Genomic DNA, 16786 nt, shown 5'->3' with positions numbered 1-16786 from the left:
ATAAATAAAAAAAAAGTGTATTTTAATGGTTATCAATCAAGGTAAATCGCAAGTAACAAAGAGATTGGCCTCGAATGGCCATTTATTATTGTAATCTTTCAAACGTATAATCGAGAAACGGTGTCGGCAAAAATAGCTTGAGCTCGAAACGATTAGAATTTACAAGCGGATACGGACTTCTCTTTGCGCGCCACTCGAAACCGATTCATCGTTAAACGAATCGCTGGACACACACACTCTCGAGCAGCTTGTTACAGGAGGATCCATCATTTGCCAAGCTCGATCGCACTGTCGAGCGGTGTAATGTTTTACAATACTGTTTGGCTATCCCATTCACGAGTAGCATTCACGTTCTCTTTGACACGATTGTTTTGACTGGCCGTGAACACGGGAACATTGGACGAACCGCCCACGCCTTTTCCACTCCTCGCCATTTTCTCTCCCCTGCGTCCCCCAGTGCTGGTCGCCCGGATTCCCTCCTTTCCTACGAGGAGAAAGAGAGAGAGAGAAGGTCTACTTCCGCTTGCCACTCGAGTCGGACCATGGTCGGATGACAGAGAGGAAGCCACGGTCTATTCATCGTCGATGGACGTTTCCATTGCGCCATGGCGCCCATTCGAATATGAAAATATTCCCCGCCACGAATTGAAATAACAACTGCCGCTCATCCCGCGAGCTTTTAATAATTCATGCGATTTTTTTTCACGCGCCTGGAAAGGATCGAGGAACGCCCTCTCGTGTTCGTGTTTCTCCATCGTTTCTATCCGTGGGTTCATAGGATTTATGGAACTGTGGGATGTAGGTGTGTTTGTGGATTGTTGTTTTACGAGGAGGATGATGCAGCGTGGAGATTGTAAAATTGTAATTAGAAGTTCGTGGGAGAAGAAAGATAGAAGATATTCTGGTCAACAGGTATTCGAACGTTTTACGTAGAATGGGATGAAGATTTAGATCGCGAATAGAAAATTGAAGTTTGAATAGGAACTCGTGAAAGAGGAAAGATGGATACTATGGTAATCTTTAATTTTAGATCATAGGGTTTGAAAATGATGCAATAGTTGGTAATAAGGAGTTGTCAAAAGTTTTTGTTAGAGAAAGATATTTCTGATACGTTTTAATTTTAATTTTTCAGATTTAGATTTGATTTGTATCTCGTCGGATAGACAGTAGTATCTCGTGACAAGTTAAATTAACGCGAGATAGATTGTCGGAAAGGATGAAGAATATTATAACAGTCTCGTCAAATGTTATATTGTATATTTTTGAAAAGGAATTATAGGAACGATTTGTTTTAAAAATATCGTGTTCAGGACGTGCAGGAATGTTCGTACGCTGGTCACTCCATTTAAATGAAACAAGTAACCTGTATTATATCGGTCGAGGCAATCTAAATGATGGAAAACTTGGTCTCGCCGGTCACCCTTCTGATATAGAATAGAATAGTCCCGCTCTAATGCGTTTAATAAATCGAAAGGAAATTAATCTGAAATCTGTGCAATTAATAATGTTACTTAAAATAGCTACATTTTTAACGAAGATACCGTCTCTCCCAGTGAAAGGACTAAAATTCTCCATTTAATTTTTTCACGTAGATAAATACGTAATAGAATTTTATATAAACGCTTCGATACCGTTGATTTTACACAATTTTAAATACAGAAGCTTTCACAAGCTAAATATTACAATTTAGAAAAAACAATCGGAACACATCATGGTTAAATAAATATTTCAACGTTGCGCAAACGCATTTCAACCACGCTCACGCCTTCCCTTAAAATCTTCGAATCCCCTTCTCGTCGAAAGTATTTCCTCCGCGATTAATCAATCCCCCCCTCTCTCCCTCGAAATCGAAAAGCGAAACGCGGCCGCCACTTCGATCATTAACCAACCCTATCGATAATCGTATCATATCCATTTGTCAGCCCCCGAAAAAGGCCACGGTGTGTTGCATTTCTCACACGCGATGCGGGCCGCTAAATACGCGCGATCATTAATTAAACCCGCGGAGGATATCACGCCGGTTAACGGCGCGAACTCGGCCGCCTCGTAAATTAAGGCTGCACGCGAGCCATTCTTTGATCCGCGTGGAAAAGGTCCGCTCTCTCTCTCTCTTCCTCTCCTCCTGTTGCATCGCGGATTCGTGGATAACGAGTCGAAACGCGGATCAACAGGGTCGATTTCGCTCGCGTAACACGCGCGTATCTAATTGGAGGACGGTTTACACGGAAATTCTCGTGATCGAGGCCGGAGCCAATAAATAACGGGGCAGAGCGCGTTTCACGGGTGCGAGAACAGGAGTCGGACACGCGATGGAAATCAAGGAGAGGACGATCCTTCTCGCGTCGTTTCGAATGCGTCTTTTCTTTGCAAGGTTTAGAAAACGGTGAGAGCGGATGGTTGTGTCTCTTTTTCTATAAGGAAATAAGGAAATAATCTTGTTTCATCGGTTTAAAATTGAGAAACATCCAGTGATATGATGTTTTGGATGCGACGTTTGTGAGGATGAAATTCAAATTGAATGTGAAACGTAAAATCGTAGCTCTCGCTCTCCGATTCTATTCTTGAACGGAAAACAATTATTTCCAGTTCTCGGCAGGACTCGAAACCACCACGCGCCATTCCACGGTAGTCCCTCGGCTATCTTTCCCGATCTCGATCCACGTAAATCATCGAGGCCGATTCCATCTCTTCGTTTCTCTTCCACCGGTTCTCCGTGTAAATCATACGAAACGTAGCCGCTCATTATACCCAGGTACAACTGTACATTATCACGACCAGTACTTTCTCCACCTCTGCTCCCCTTATCTTTATTTATCTCGTCTCTCTGACTCACGGCCCCTCGGTGTGTACACATTTCTGTGCCTGTAAATAAGCGTCTCGTGGAGCGTTGCACGGCAGAATTTCTGACCACGGCGCGATTTCTTTTCCAATTTCTCGTTTCATGTCTAACTGCGCGACCGGAGGGGAGCTACTCGTGTTAAAAATATCGCGCGAGTTGAAGTAGAGTTGAAAAAGAAGAGGAAAAATTATTCTCGATTATATTCAAGAAGGAATCATAGCTCGTTGTCGTATCTCTGCGAGGGGGAATAAAAATCCATTGGCTCGAAACGTTCCACACCTACGCGACAATGATCATTTTCTGGCAAAAGAACGGGAACGAACTCCTTCTCCGCTCGATCTGCTTCGAGGATACGCGCCAAGGCAAATCGGCTCGTAACTTATAATTCCTAACGGCACGACCAGATGCGTTTCGCTCGATAACCGCCTCGCTGTCTATTTCCCAGGGACCATCCTAAGGAGGCTCGCGTATAGGAGCTTGGGCTGGAAGAGTAGATGGTTCGAGCCGATAACGTCGAATGGTTGGTTTAGTTGTACGTGGTGTGGATTTTTATATAGGGTTTTGCGTTAATCGATGTAATATTGTGCGATTCGTTTCGTTCGGGACGAACGAGTCGGGAGTTGATAACGAACGCTTGCGATTATATGTGTACAGTTTGTCGCAAAAGTGTAGTGTCCTAGGAGGAGAGGCTGGTGCGTAATCTGAAAACTCTGATTTTCGAGCAATTTAAATAGTAGGGATGAGTTATTCGCGAAGAATTTCTTTTTTCTTTTTTCGTTGGAAAAATTCTTCGAACTCTCGATGCTTCAGAATTTTTTTTACATTTTGAACGTAATCTCGAAAGGAAGAAAGGAGAGAAATTGAAAATCGAATTTCAATTTTGTAATGTGGTATCTCGTTGAAAGGAAATTGTTCTTATATTATATTAAAATTTCATTAAAAACAGGATTATTATTGTTACAAAAATAGATTATTTAGGAAAGCGAGTTTCGAATAATAATTTATCTCTTTTTTAGTTCAATGTAAGTTTGTTCTTCTGTTACAATTTGTCGGGCAACCGATGATAAATCTCTTGTATATGCATGCATAAATCTTGTTCGAATTACTCAAATGCATAACTTTATTCAACTTAAAATAACGTATTAATATAAACCTATTACGTATTCGACTTAAAACATATCTATCTTCAAGTTTGTTTCTACTAATCGAATCAATTTGAATTCAAATTGCTCAAGTTTGAGAAACAAACATTTTATTAATGTAAATCTAAATTATTATCATTTATCTGGGACGAAAAATATTTCATTCCTACAAACCTCTTACATATTTATCTCGCTTGATGTATCCTTTCAAGTTTCAACGAAGCCCATAACAACATATTTTTCTCAAATATTTTTTTTTTTTTCTCTCTCCTTTCTACCTGAAAAGAAACGAGTTAAATCGTCAACTAACTCTCCAATCTTTACGTTCAATCAAATATTTTATACTTTTATACTTTTACGCTTTTATTATATCCATGATCACCATAATTAACATTGTAGTTAATATTCAGTGCTCTGCGCTAGCACTGCTCAATTAACATTGTTGTATATAAGCGAGCACGCTGTATACATTCTACTATATACTCCGAACGTGACTTACAAGTGATATAAATTCAACTATCTTGACTCTTGGCTAAACGAAATATTTTATTTATTAGCTCGACTCATTGGACAGGCTATAATTTTCACTCGTACAATTATGCATTCTTTCTTTTACACTTATCCCTTCTTGCTCCACATTTTATTTATATATTTCCTTGCACTAGTTCAACTCGGGACCGGCTCTGATACGTACAATATTAACCGTTAGACTTGCGCATTTTTTATTTCACGCCCATTCACTTTTCTCTCAAGATAACACCAACTACCATATACACACACCTATCTATATACATCCTATCTCCATCTAACGAACGCCAATCTCACATTAAGAAGAAGAACTTGATTGTTTGCAACAAGTTGCACGCGGGCAGAAAGCAGCGATGAATTATCTTAATCCCCCGATACGTCGGTTGTGAAATGAATGTCGGATGGATACCTTTTCCCAGGGACAATCCTGGCCAGGTCTCTCGGTCGGCCAGATAATACGATTCTCGATAACTCGAGTCGCCAGACAACTGTAACCAGAGCGAATGTAAATTAGAAATGCCGCGAGATGTGCAAGCTTTCGTTTTGTGATAAAAATGAGGAATCGATAAAAAGGAGGAAGGGGAGAAAAATTGAAAAGGGGAAGAGGCCTCCATCCTAAACGGATGATATCTTGCCAGATCAGATCAGTCAGAAGGAAGCGTCTGTGACACGAGGAGACCGTTTCTTTTATAAATACTCGTCGGTGTATCGCGTGAAAGACGGGGAGGGGGGACCCGTGGTGTGGCCGAACAGATCTGACACGTCGGTAAATTTCCCGGTGATCACCGGCCGCGACTTTACGGCAAACGAAACAGGCCCCCGTGTCCCCCGTTGTACCGTAATATTCTGTCGAATTTACGGGGGGAAGTGCGTTACGACTTTATTATGGACGTGGATCTCTCTGTCTCTCTCTCTCTCTCTCTCTCTCTCTCTTTGGTAACCCCCACTTTCTCTCTTTCCCGTCTTTTTCTCCTTTCTCTTTTTTTTCTGCCCCTTTCCTCTCTCCCTAATCGTTGTTGCCGCGAGGTGTCTTTGTAAATTCCTGATTTTTATCAGGAGTCAGCCAAGAAGCTGCGTACCGATTACGCAGGGAGGAGAGGGGAGGGAAGAATTTGTGGTAGGTGGAGATGGTGGGCGGATGAGACGTTTGGGGGTTGGAAGAGAAAGAGGCGTTATGTTATACGTTTTAAGTTATTGGTGGTAAATGTCGTTTTTTTTAAATAATGGTTATTTAGTATCGTTTATTGAACGGCGTTTGGGACGACACCATGGGACGCGATGTTACGTTCGTGATATCGAAATGTTTTTTTTTTTGTGGTGCCGTTTCAAAATTTTAAATTTCGTTCACTTTTTTCGGAATTTTTGGATTATTTAAAGATCTCTTCTCGATATCTTAGAAGAGAAGGATAAGGAAGTCGAAGAATCGTGGAATTTGATTGAATTCGGTCGAAAACTTTTACGAAAAGTTAGGTTCGTAAAACGATTATCGAAAGGCTATATTTTTAACAGGGAAAATAAATAATTCGTCAGAGGAATCGAGACGAATATCTTCGAGTATCATCGATCTTTGCAAATAAAGAGGAAACGTCAATTACGTATCGCTCTCTCTACGTTGACTATGAGTCACATAGGTGTTCACAACCTTCCATTGTTAATTCCACGATAATTCGGTAAATATACGCCTCTAGTTGATAATCCCATTATACCTACTTATTCCAAGAGGGAAAATATCGATTGTGTTGAGCCAATATTCTCGTGACTCATTCGGAATTCTTGCAAATATCATCCTGTTCGATCCATCGATCATAATCGTTTCAACGATAAATAATTATAAAAAAATTTCCGTTTCGAGATTTATTCACAATGAATTGCATTCTCGTGTAATTCCTTTTTCTGATATTAATCAAAACAGTTTTACGATAATTAATACGATAATATTTATTTAATATTCGACAATATTCTACAATCGAATCGAATTTCCAAAATTCGATATGGTAAAAGAGCAGTATGCAAAGAAAAAAAAAAAAAACGTGACCAGAAATATTGCAGTACTCGTATCGCTTGTTTTTCGTGCAACTGGTTGCAGTACCGAGTAACTAATATCTCGAGAGAACTCGTTTATTGGCACGATGGTAGGAAACAACACTTTCAGCATCTAACAAACGATCCTCGATAGGGATCGTTATTAGCAGCGATACAATTGCCATTTGGCTCGATCGTAAAAATTCGTTGGACAGAATTTTACAAGCAGCCACATTTTATCCGGCTATACTGCTTCCCAGTCGTGTTTACGGTTCCCATTCTCTGTTACAAAATAACGCGTTTCGTGAAAAACACCGTGGCCCACGATCTCCACTTTATTCGAGTAAATTCCATCGGGAATATTTGACAATTTTGGGATCATTTTTAATTCGTCTGCCGTTACATCCAACAGACTTGATATTTATTTATCCTAATCTAGGTAGCTGTGAAATTTCATCCTTTTGTGGCAAGAAAAATATACAATAAAATAAAGAGTCGTTTATAGAACGAAATACTGTTCTACATACAGGTTGTCGAGATTTCAAATCGGGTACGTAATTGGATATTTTAAAAAGAAATTGTCACGAGATTTGTGAAGATTCTTCTTTTATTAAAATTAAACAAACGTCTTTGAAACTAAAAACTAAAAGGAGAGGAGACTTATAAAATCGATATTTATAATTTTCTCTCCATTAAACAGAATACAGAGTATATATATATATAGTCGCTTTAAATAAATAAAAAATTCTTCGTTTATCTCTGAAGCACGAAGAAAAACTTTCTTTTTCCTACCTGATATAATTCTCGAGTGTAAAAAACATCCTTAACAAAATTTCCTAACAATTTCAACCCGCTCTATTTATCCATTGAAAATAATTCCAAATGGAATTAAAAAACAAGCCGGTATTCACGGTATTCACTAAACTCCTCTAAACGATTTCGAAGGTGAAACTCGAGCGTTTCATTGGTAGCGTGGCGAAAAATCGAGGAGAAAAGGAGGAATTAAATTGGCTCTCGACCAAACGAGTGACGGGTGGTCGCTCGATCAGCTTCTTTGCATAAAAATGGCCACGAATTAATGCTCTTTTCATACTGTAACTTTCGCTCGCCGGTTGAATAGCATTGAGCGACAGCCCGGCTCCGCGGGAGTGACAGGCCGAGAGAGGGTAGTCGTGGGTCGTGGATTCGAATAATTTCACCCGGCATTCCGTATCGCGCGCACGTCCACGCGTTCAAGTCTCTTCGAATACAAAATTTTCGTGGCCGGGTCGCGCCGTAGACTCCGCAAAACCATATTCGACCGCAAAATCATTCGATTCGCGTGCATCGTTTGGCGACCAAGTGGACAGGAGGTGTCCGTTTCGCGCGACGTAACGCTCGAACACGAAACGGATGCACGATGCGCTCGTTAAGAGGACACAAGAGGGGGGAGGAGACGTGCGGGGAGGGCAGAATTATCCAAGTCGAGAGGAAATCTGACTCCCTGTAGGCGGGTTTGCGGTGCTAAGACGTCGCCTACCTGTGGCCTGTGGCATTTATTAAATCTCATTCTGGCATCTTCTCCCTTTCCTACGTCTCGGGTTACCCCTCGGCATGTATCCAAGCTGCTGCGACGTTCCCAGAGGAGGAGGGGGACGCATATTCGTGTAACGTTGAGGAGGATCCAACGTTCGATCTCGTTTTCCATCGCGCGATTTTCTTCCTTCCTTTCGTTTCTCGATTTCAATCGCGATTTTTCTTTCCCCCCACCCTCGCGTGGATAGAAAGAACCACCCGCCTCGACTTCGATTAAAGGAGAACAGAGATTCATCCCGCACGAAATCGGCACGGTTCTTGGCAGGGGGGGAGGAGGAATGTTCTTTCTTCGAGGCGGAGATAGGGGAGGGAGTTTATTAAGTTCCCCGTGAAAAGTTCCCCCATCCGTGGCGGTGAAAGGGGATCCGTGGGAGAGCAATATCTGGTATATAATTCGCCGCCATAATTTCGCGGAGGGGAATTGTATAATCCGGTATAAATAAAAGCGAACAGACGGTTCCTTCCTTCCTTCGAGGGAGAGGGGAGGGAGGGAGAGGAGAGATTCGTCTGGAGGAACGCATATGTTGGCCGATAGATATCGTCCGTCTCGAACGACGAGTGACGATTTATTCTCTATAATTTATTCCACGCCCGTGTAGCTGTCAATGCGGCGACGAGCGGACAGATCTCGCCGGATAAAACGTTTGGCCGCGAAGCTTCGACGTGGTGGAACGGTCGATGCCTCCTCGAAGGATCCTCGTCCATCATCCGCGCGTATACACGAGACATGCAAGAGGGTGCGTGCCAGGAGGTCGCCTTGCAGTGTTTGCAAACTTCTGTGAAATGGCCGCCCTGGCCATGGCGTACATCCGCCTCACGTGGCGAACAATGGGGATGGAGGAAGTCGAAAGAAACAAGTCTCGTCGAGTGAAATACGCGCGTAACCGCGTAATCTTTTTTTCGGCCAGGCTCGAGCGAGAAATGGCGGTATCCAGAAACTGGTCGGGCTTGGAACCCCGCAGCGTCGCTCTATCGGTCATTCGAGCCTGTCTCCCTTCCTCCGCCATTCGCTCTCGTTTCTCGTAAGAAGAAACGCTCCTCCTAGGCAGCGAGTGGAAGGCAAGCGGAGATGACTCGGCATTAACCACCTCGCAACGATCCTCTTCCTCCTCGAAGACTCTGCGCGTTTCGAAACCAGGCGGTCCGTAACTTATAGTTGTCGAGCTGAATATCTGAAGAATTCTTGTCACCGGTATTATAACAACAACGTCGGGGTCGGTTCTCCTTCTTCGAAGGATTGCTTTTTTTTTCTTCTTCTTCCACGTACGTAAGCACTCGCTGCACCGGTACTCAGAGAGACAGACAGAGAGAGAGAGAGAGAGAGTAACGCGGGGTATCGCCAACCATAAGCAGATAACGAGCGACGCTCGAGCGTTAAACCGTTACAATGGAAAGCTTAAAAACAGAGACGCACACACTCTCCCACGGCGAAGGAGAAAGGAGACGGAGGAGGAGGGGGGGCGGATGGAAGAAGAGAGGGGGGGGGGTGAAAAACAGAGAGCGTGCCCCGGTGTGTATATACACCTGGATCGCGTTCCTCGTTGCACCGATATGGTCGCGTTATCTGTCTGTAGCCGACCACCCGGCCGCGTGGTCGGTCACCGCACCACACACGTTACACCACAACCGAGTACGTGCCTGTACCGTGAAAGATAGGTCGCAGGAAGTCGTAATCTCGTCGGTGGAGTAGCTTAGACGTGATCCTTCTCGGGTGTGACGCGGTCGTACGTCGTCTCGATTACTCGCTCGTTAGCCCGGATGGAGCGAAGGATCCATCGTTCGTGGAATAAAATAAGAACAATAAGGAAGCGTGAGAGAATTAATCCTTTTTTTTAATCAATAATGATAATAACAAAGGATCATCCTCCTTGAGGAAGGAATTCTTCAATTTTGGAGGAGAATTCCCGATTCTTCTCTTTCCCCCGATTTTGAGGAGGGGAAACGAAGGAATAATTCGCGACGATCGATCTGTGCGAGTCCGTAAGCTAATTTCACGTCGAATAAAAGCGTCTAATGCCGGCCGAGGGAAAATCCGTTTAGCCTGGGCCTAGGCTTCTCAAGATAAATTGGTTTCGGGGGATTTCTAAAGCGGCTCCTACGGCGCAGGAAGTTGGAGGGTGCAGAAGCGAGAGGATCCTTTGTGACTTGGGAGGTATCCACTCCCCGGAGAATCCTACCGGTGGCGACGAGGACGCCTGGACGCCGTGAATGTCAACCGTGACCCAACAATGAGGGTCTACACTTTGAGGGGGGTTTAACTGTATAGGGGGAGAAAGAGAGAGAGAGAGAGAGAGGGAGAGGGGGAGTCTCAACTTCTCTCTCGTGGGCAGACAAAAACCTGTATTTCCGACCTGATGTCGCGTACGTTTCTGAAGACTTCATCCCGATAGACCTCGGTCTGTCACGCGTTGAAAAACACGGGAAAACAGAGTTTTCTTCCTCTCTCTCTCTCTCTCTCTCTCTCGGTCAGGTGGTTGCTCCATTTGGTAGCGACAGTGCAGGACTATACTACGTTTGACGAGGATTTATTTAGAACGGTACAATACAATAGGAGAGTTGAATTTATACATGGGAACTAGAAGCGATACTAGTGACAGGTCAGTGTTGTAAAGATTCTTTCGTCTTCTTCGTTTCAAATTGTCGAGCTTGGTAGAAAATAGGCAAACGCTTACGATGGGAATTTGTTCGTATAATAATTGCATAACCCGTCTCTTTTTAAATTAACTCCAAACTTATATGAAAATATAACATTGAAGTCATTCGATATTTTCGTCAAAAAGCGTTCAAACACTTTATATTTTCCCGCTCGTTTCCTCGAGCAGAAGGAACTTCTGTTGGTAATGAAGAGATCTGCTCTCAACGAGTCGTTCACTATCGCGGAGAGAAGAAAAAGTTACGAACGTTTCTTATCCTTTTGATCAGTCGTATTTTCACGATCGCCACGATTAGATGGTTTTTAAAATTCGATTGATATACACATCGCATACAAATAATGAGAGGCGATCTAGATCGCCTGAACGATTCCCTGGGGCTGGGAAACTTCTTTGTCTCTTGTTTCGTTGACATTGCGAATACCGTTCATTTGCGTAAGTTCTTGGGTTTCTGTAGGCGATGAGAGGGAGGTCGTATCGGTGGTAAAGGCGTTATTATGGAAACTTTCGCTTTGACGCTCACCCTCGGTCCGGTTTCTCCGACGGGGTTTCGACGACGAGGACGAAAGAATGAAATTGAATCCTCGGGAGCGCGTCCACAATAAAAACTCGCCGAGGAAAATCCGCCGTAGACGTCGATCGCCCCGAAATCGATGGATAGGGTGAAACCGGAGGAGGAGGAGGAGGAGGAAAAGAGGAGGAAGAATAATGATAATAATAAAAAAAAAAAAAAAAAAAAAAAGGAAAGAAAAAGAAAAAGAAAAAAGGAGTTTAACGAAAACTTTTCCCTACGTCCGTCTCTCTCTCCGCGATCTCTCTTCATTTTCTTCCCTCCGAGTTGCTGCGCTCTTTTTCTCTCTTAAATTATTCGTCGCGCGGAAAGTAAGGGTTTTCTGCGGCAGACCGCGGTCCATTCGAGCGGCGGAAAAAACGCTTTTTAGCGGAGGTCGGCAAGTCTATTCGTGCCAGTGACTCTTAAAATTTAAGTTCGACGGCGAATTCTAGAGCCAGGGGGTATTGTTGCAGCCGGAACAATTCTTCGTTCCTCCACCTTCGTCAGACTTTCGACGTCGACGTTGGAAAAACTTGGCGCCCATTGTCCGAGGGAATCTTTCCCGCGTCGGTTCGTTAATTAATATCCTTCTTTCTTCGATAAATCGTATCGAGCCGTGGGCGAATCGGGAATCGGTGCTGATCCTCGAAAAATCGGCGGGGCTTGATGGATTTAATAAGGAGTGCAGTGAACCCCGGTCACCCCCTTTTTCTTTCTCGCTCCTTTCGGTCCTTGACTATGAGGAACTATAATCGACACGTCCGACTCGACTTGAACAATCACTATTACGGTATTACAGGCTATGAGAGTATCCGGATAATGTGAGATAGCTCGCCGCGATCGTCGTGATCGCGATGCGTGAAACAAACGACGATCAACGTTTTTATTACGTGTGAATGTAAAGTGGCGCTGGTATACGCTGGTGAAGCTTTATGGACTTATTACTCTACTTTCGTACATTACATACGTTATGCTATACCGAGGATACCGAGGATACTGGATGAAAAAAAAAAAAAAAAGAACATGGGCATTATGCAAATCATTTAACGCAGATCGTGTGCTATGTGTCCGGTACTTCGTGAAGGCATGTCATAATTGAAAATTGCTTATAAAATTCTTGCACGTTTTAAACGAAATGGTTTGAGAATAAAATGAAACTTTCTATAAATTATTTTTTATAGACATATAGAAAATAAAACTTTCTAATAATATATGTATAAAATGAAACTTTCTATAAACGTAACACACACATACACATATATATATATATATATTTAAAAGAAAGTTACTCGTAAAATGAAATTTATATTATTGCTAAATTGTCAACATTTTATCACAAATTAAATTTTATCTTGGAATAGGATAATTTACTTATCCTTGTTCAAAAGTTTTTTTTAATTTCTTTAACAAATAATTTTATGATATTCACATCACAGACTTTTTTTTAGATTTTTCAAAATTCTAGAACAATGCAAGAGTTATATCTTGAAATGTAAGCAACATGATTTGATGCGTATGCAAACGAAAAATTAAAAGATTCCTTTTTTAAAAACTTTTTCGAAAAACGACTTACGTATCACGTACACACGCACGCAGGAAGGAGTTGAATAAAAAACCCAGCAAGACCTTCTCCCGCGCACAAGCGCACGATTTCTTAAAACATTTCTTCGACGAGCTCCTTAGAACGATTCCTCCAACTCCTCATCTCCACTATTTTGTCGCTCAATCCAGCTGGAAGATCATAATGGACCACCTTGCGCGTACGCGGAATTGCAGTCATCGTCATTGTCGCGCTCCTTACGTTGGGGTGACGCGAGATCATAATCAGAACCAATCCTACGTCGTTCCTATGCACCCGTTGCCTGGCTGCGGGAAGAAAAAAAAGCTACCCTTCGCTTTCCCGAGCTATTCCGGGAGCGGTAAGGGAAAGTGTCCGTGGCCTGAGGGCTGCAGAGCTTCCCTTCCGCGCTCAGGAGACGCCGAGGACACGTTTTCAAGAGGGAACATTTGCCAGAAGTCTGTTTCCTAAGATCGTAAGATTTATTGAATAAAACGATTTTCAAACGCTTCCTCTTCCTGTGTTATTAATTATAATATTGTTGATTGAAATAAATATTACACGAATCGAAATAGGAAGGAGGAGTGAAGAATTTGATTTTAATTCAAAATAGAAAAATTAATCGTTTTGTGGAATTGGTTTAGATTTAAAGAACTCGTTTTATTATTGAACGATTGAAAGATATGTGGGTTTTGGTGGATTGAGAGATTAGTTACGCTAGAAACAGATGTTGAGATCGTAGGTTGCCAAGTATTTAGATTATTCAAATGAATCGAGGAGAATGTATATTGCATCCATTAGATAATAATAAGAAATTATACTTACGTTCAAGATTGTACGTTACCTTTGTTAAATATACTGCATTTCAAAGAATCTTTTAGAGACTCATCTACTAAACTGCGTCTTCTAAACTGTAACAAACGATTGATGAGTTTAAAAAAAATTAAAATTCTAAAAGAGAATTAATTTCAATTACGATCTCGATAAAAAAAATTACGACATTCAAAATGTCGGTAAAATTACTTACAAGCAAATATCTTCTCGCTCCTATTACATTTAGTGTATAAAATATATTTAGTAATTATAATTTTTACGTATAAAATAATTTTAAATAAAAAAATATAACCAGCGAATGAACACGCAGGATATGAAACACGCTTTATTTAACTCCGATATTATAATATAGCAATCAGTAAACACGGTATGAACGATAATGCATGATAATACGCGATATGAATGATAATAGATAGTAGCGTATATAGCCACCTCGTTCCAGGGATCGCGCTAAAAAACAAGACAGAGGGCGCGTTTTCGTAACGAGGAAGGGCGAATTAGCATTTTATTGGTGTCGCGTCTTGCAATAGCTTTGGGCAGAGAAATAAACGAGGGGGGGGACGTTAAACTTCATCGTCCATCGGACACGCCTTGTCGCTGCAGGTGTGCTCCGCTAGGCCGTTATTTATTGCACAAACCCTCGTCGCAGCCTCCTACAACGAGGCTATGCGTTTCGTTATTTATACGTTGGACGCGATGCTCATTTTTGCACTCACACGGTCCACGCTCACGGAATATTCGTCCCCAACCTCTAAAACGCCACCTTTCGAACACCGATTCAACTTTCGCTTTGCTCGACCAAGACTCGACGAAGGGATCGCGTGTTGGTCCGGGACGACGTGTCTTACACACCGCGTGAAACCCTAGATGGGAATTGTTCGGCCGCCCCGGCGTGTCCTCTCCAAGTCGAAGCTAGTCGAAGATACTTGATCTTGATAGGAGGTAGGTCTCTCGAGGAACCGGTCGTGACTGTACCTACACGAGACATCATTAATGCCACCGGGAAACGAGCGGCGAAACGAAAATCGTCGGCCGTTGCCGGGAAGAGGGTGGCTGCCGGGTGCCTTCTCTTCTTGAACCGCGCACACGATTTCTCCGTCTGGTGGGCAGCAGGCCGGGGAAGGAAGAGGAAAAAGGAGCAAACCGGTCGCGGAACGAGGCGAAACCTCTAGGACGATAATTAGCGATCGAGGGTCCCGAGGAAGACTCGGGCCATCTCGTTATCCACGCCACGGCGCCCAGCGTGACGTCATCGCGCGTGTGGAGACTGCCGCGAAGAGGGTATAAGGTACGCGTCGCGTGCACACACGTATGCGTAAACAGGTGTGCATGTACGAGGCTCGCGCGAACAGTGGTAGAGAGGGAGTATCTATTGGGAGAAGATGAAAGAGAGAAGAAGAGAGTGGAAATGAGGTAAAAAAAGAAAGGGAGAAGAACAGAATCCGAATACACATCGGGACTCTTAGCGTATACGTAGAGAACGGGAGAATCCTACGCTTGTGTGTAAAGTATCCATTGGATGGTAGAGGGGGAAGACGCGCCGAAGTATCCCGAAGTCGACCGAAAGGTTTCCCCCACTCGCGTCGACGATTCAGTCGGAGCTTCGCTTTCGTGTTTCCTCGGTTGCTTTCATGTCAGTACGTTCTCGGCCGATGTTAGGGGTAGTTCGTCTCTCGATACGACGACTCGCACGTGTATCGTTTATGCCGCGTCGCATTCTCGATCGTATCATCGTCGTGCTTGTCGAACGAGGGCGTGCGCACGAAGGAAAATATTTGGAGGAAACGTGTGTCTCCGGTATCTTTGTGAGTCGTTGACTTGGGAATGACTTGAACGTAGTAAGGAAGACGCGCACTGTATGATCTGCTACCGTGTGCAAGCTTCGTGACTGCTCGTCGTCTTCGCGTTGACACGCGTTACCGTGCATACGTTTACGTAGCTGATTTAGTGTATCGGATATCGGGTTGTGTATATGGTGTGTACACAAAACTCCAACGGACCGAGGTTAGCCGTCTGGTGGCGGGCAACTAGGCAGAAAAAAAATATAAAACAATACACGGAAGAAGAAGCGTCGAGGTTTCGTGTAGAGAAGAGTGGTGATTTCTGAACTCCGTAATCGCAGTTATCCCGGTCTTCGTTTACCCGATAATGGATTAATTTTCGCCGGGGAATTCACCCCGGCTGCAACCTGGTCTGGAGCAGAACACACAGCACCGCGGCAGCACTCAGCGATAAATCAAGGTGAGATCCGGCTTTGTTTTCGAGAAGGGTGTTCCGATAGCCGGCCTACCATTGACCAGCCTCCTCGGCGAACCGTTTCACGTTCTCCTTTTCTTCCATTTCACTCTATCCGTAGCCGGTGTAGGCACGATTATCTCTGTCCGACCACGGGCACGCTGCAAACGAGCATCCACGAGCATGCAGCATATATTTTGCGGCCTCTCGCTTCCGTCTCTCTCTCTCTCTTACCTTCGATAATTCTTCCTTTTCCTCTATGGTCGACTCGCGTTCTCTGGACTCTTCTTCTCTCCTTGTGCATAGGGACGAACGAGAAACACATGCACGCAAACTGCCGAGCCACCCTACACTACTCTCCTCTTTCTCCTCGCTCCTTTTCTGCATTCTGAATGCCGAACGACACAGACTTTACTACTTCCAATTCCCCTTTCTATTTCACCGATGCCTTCCCGAAATTTCTCCTCCATCGTTCTTTTCCGGCAGACGACCATCTCGGCCCTCTTTTCTCGTGTCCCTCCGCGAAATCATTCATGCAAAACGCGATCGATGGTTTTAGTATACACTGGGGAATACGGAGCTCTCGGTAAACGGACCGCACAGTTGGCTTCGTTCGCCTTTTTCGAAACACACAAGTCTGTTGTCGCGACGACGCTAACAAACATGGACGATTCTCGTTTATGTACTATTGTTTCGAATGAAAGTAGAATCGATGTAGAGTTCGCTACTTTCGCGGAAACGGTTGGAGTGCGTTACTCGATTACTCGAATATAGATCGATTGTACTAGGGAAAATATTTTAATAATTAATTTGTTAGTTATAATTATTATGGCGTATCAATCATATTGC

At 43.4% G+C, this 16786-nt stretch overlaps 1 protein-coding gene and 2 long non-coding RNA genes across 6 annotated transcripts in view; 1 reads left to right on the top strand and 2 right to left on the bottom strand.

Moving 5' to 3' along the window:
- fz2 (frizzled 2) overlaps positions 1-16786 on the top strand; it is a 121746-nt gene that overhangs the window by 57320 nt on the left and 47640 nt on the right. The window contains exon 1 of one of the 4 annotated variants that reach the window (XM_086915375.1): positions 15339-15943. The exons of 2 other annotated variants lie outside the window; for them this stretch is intronic. The gene's annotated coding sequence lies outside the window, so the exon portion shown is untranslated. Of the gene's footprint in view, positions 1-15338; positions 15944-16786 lie in introns of those variants that run through there. One more of the 4 variants, XR_015294502.1, reaches the window with a different exon arrangement.
- Positions 4301-13737, bottom strand: LOC147656404 (uncharacterized). Its single transcript, XR_015294503.1, has 2 exons — positions 12884-13737; positions 4301-4997 (listed from the first exon to the last, which is right to left on the bottom strand). It is a non-coding gene; the product is annotated as an uncharacterized LOC147656404 (long non-coding RNA).
- Positions 14002-16624, bottom strand: LOC116415073 (uncharacterized). Its single transcript, XR_004225630.2, has 2 exons — positions 16172-16624; positions 14002-16098 (listed from the first exon to the last, which is right to left on the bottom strand). It is a non-coding gene; the product is annotated as an uncharacterized LOC116415073 (long non-coding RNA).

Source organism: Apis florea, unplaced genomic scaffold (genome assembly GCF_048593485.1).
Source record: "Apis florea isolate Af1SG1 unplaced genomic scaffold, ASM4859348v1 contig_3773_pilon, whole genome shotgun sequence".
In the NCBI taxonomy this organism is placed as follows: Eukaryota; Metazoa; Arthropoda; class Insecta; order Hymenoptera; family Apidae; genus Apis; species Apis florea.
Note: the sequence above shows the minus strand (reverse complement) of the source record. Positions and strands in the feature narration are given on the sequence as shown.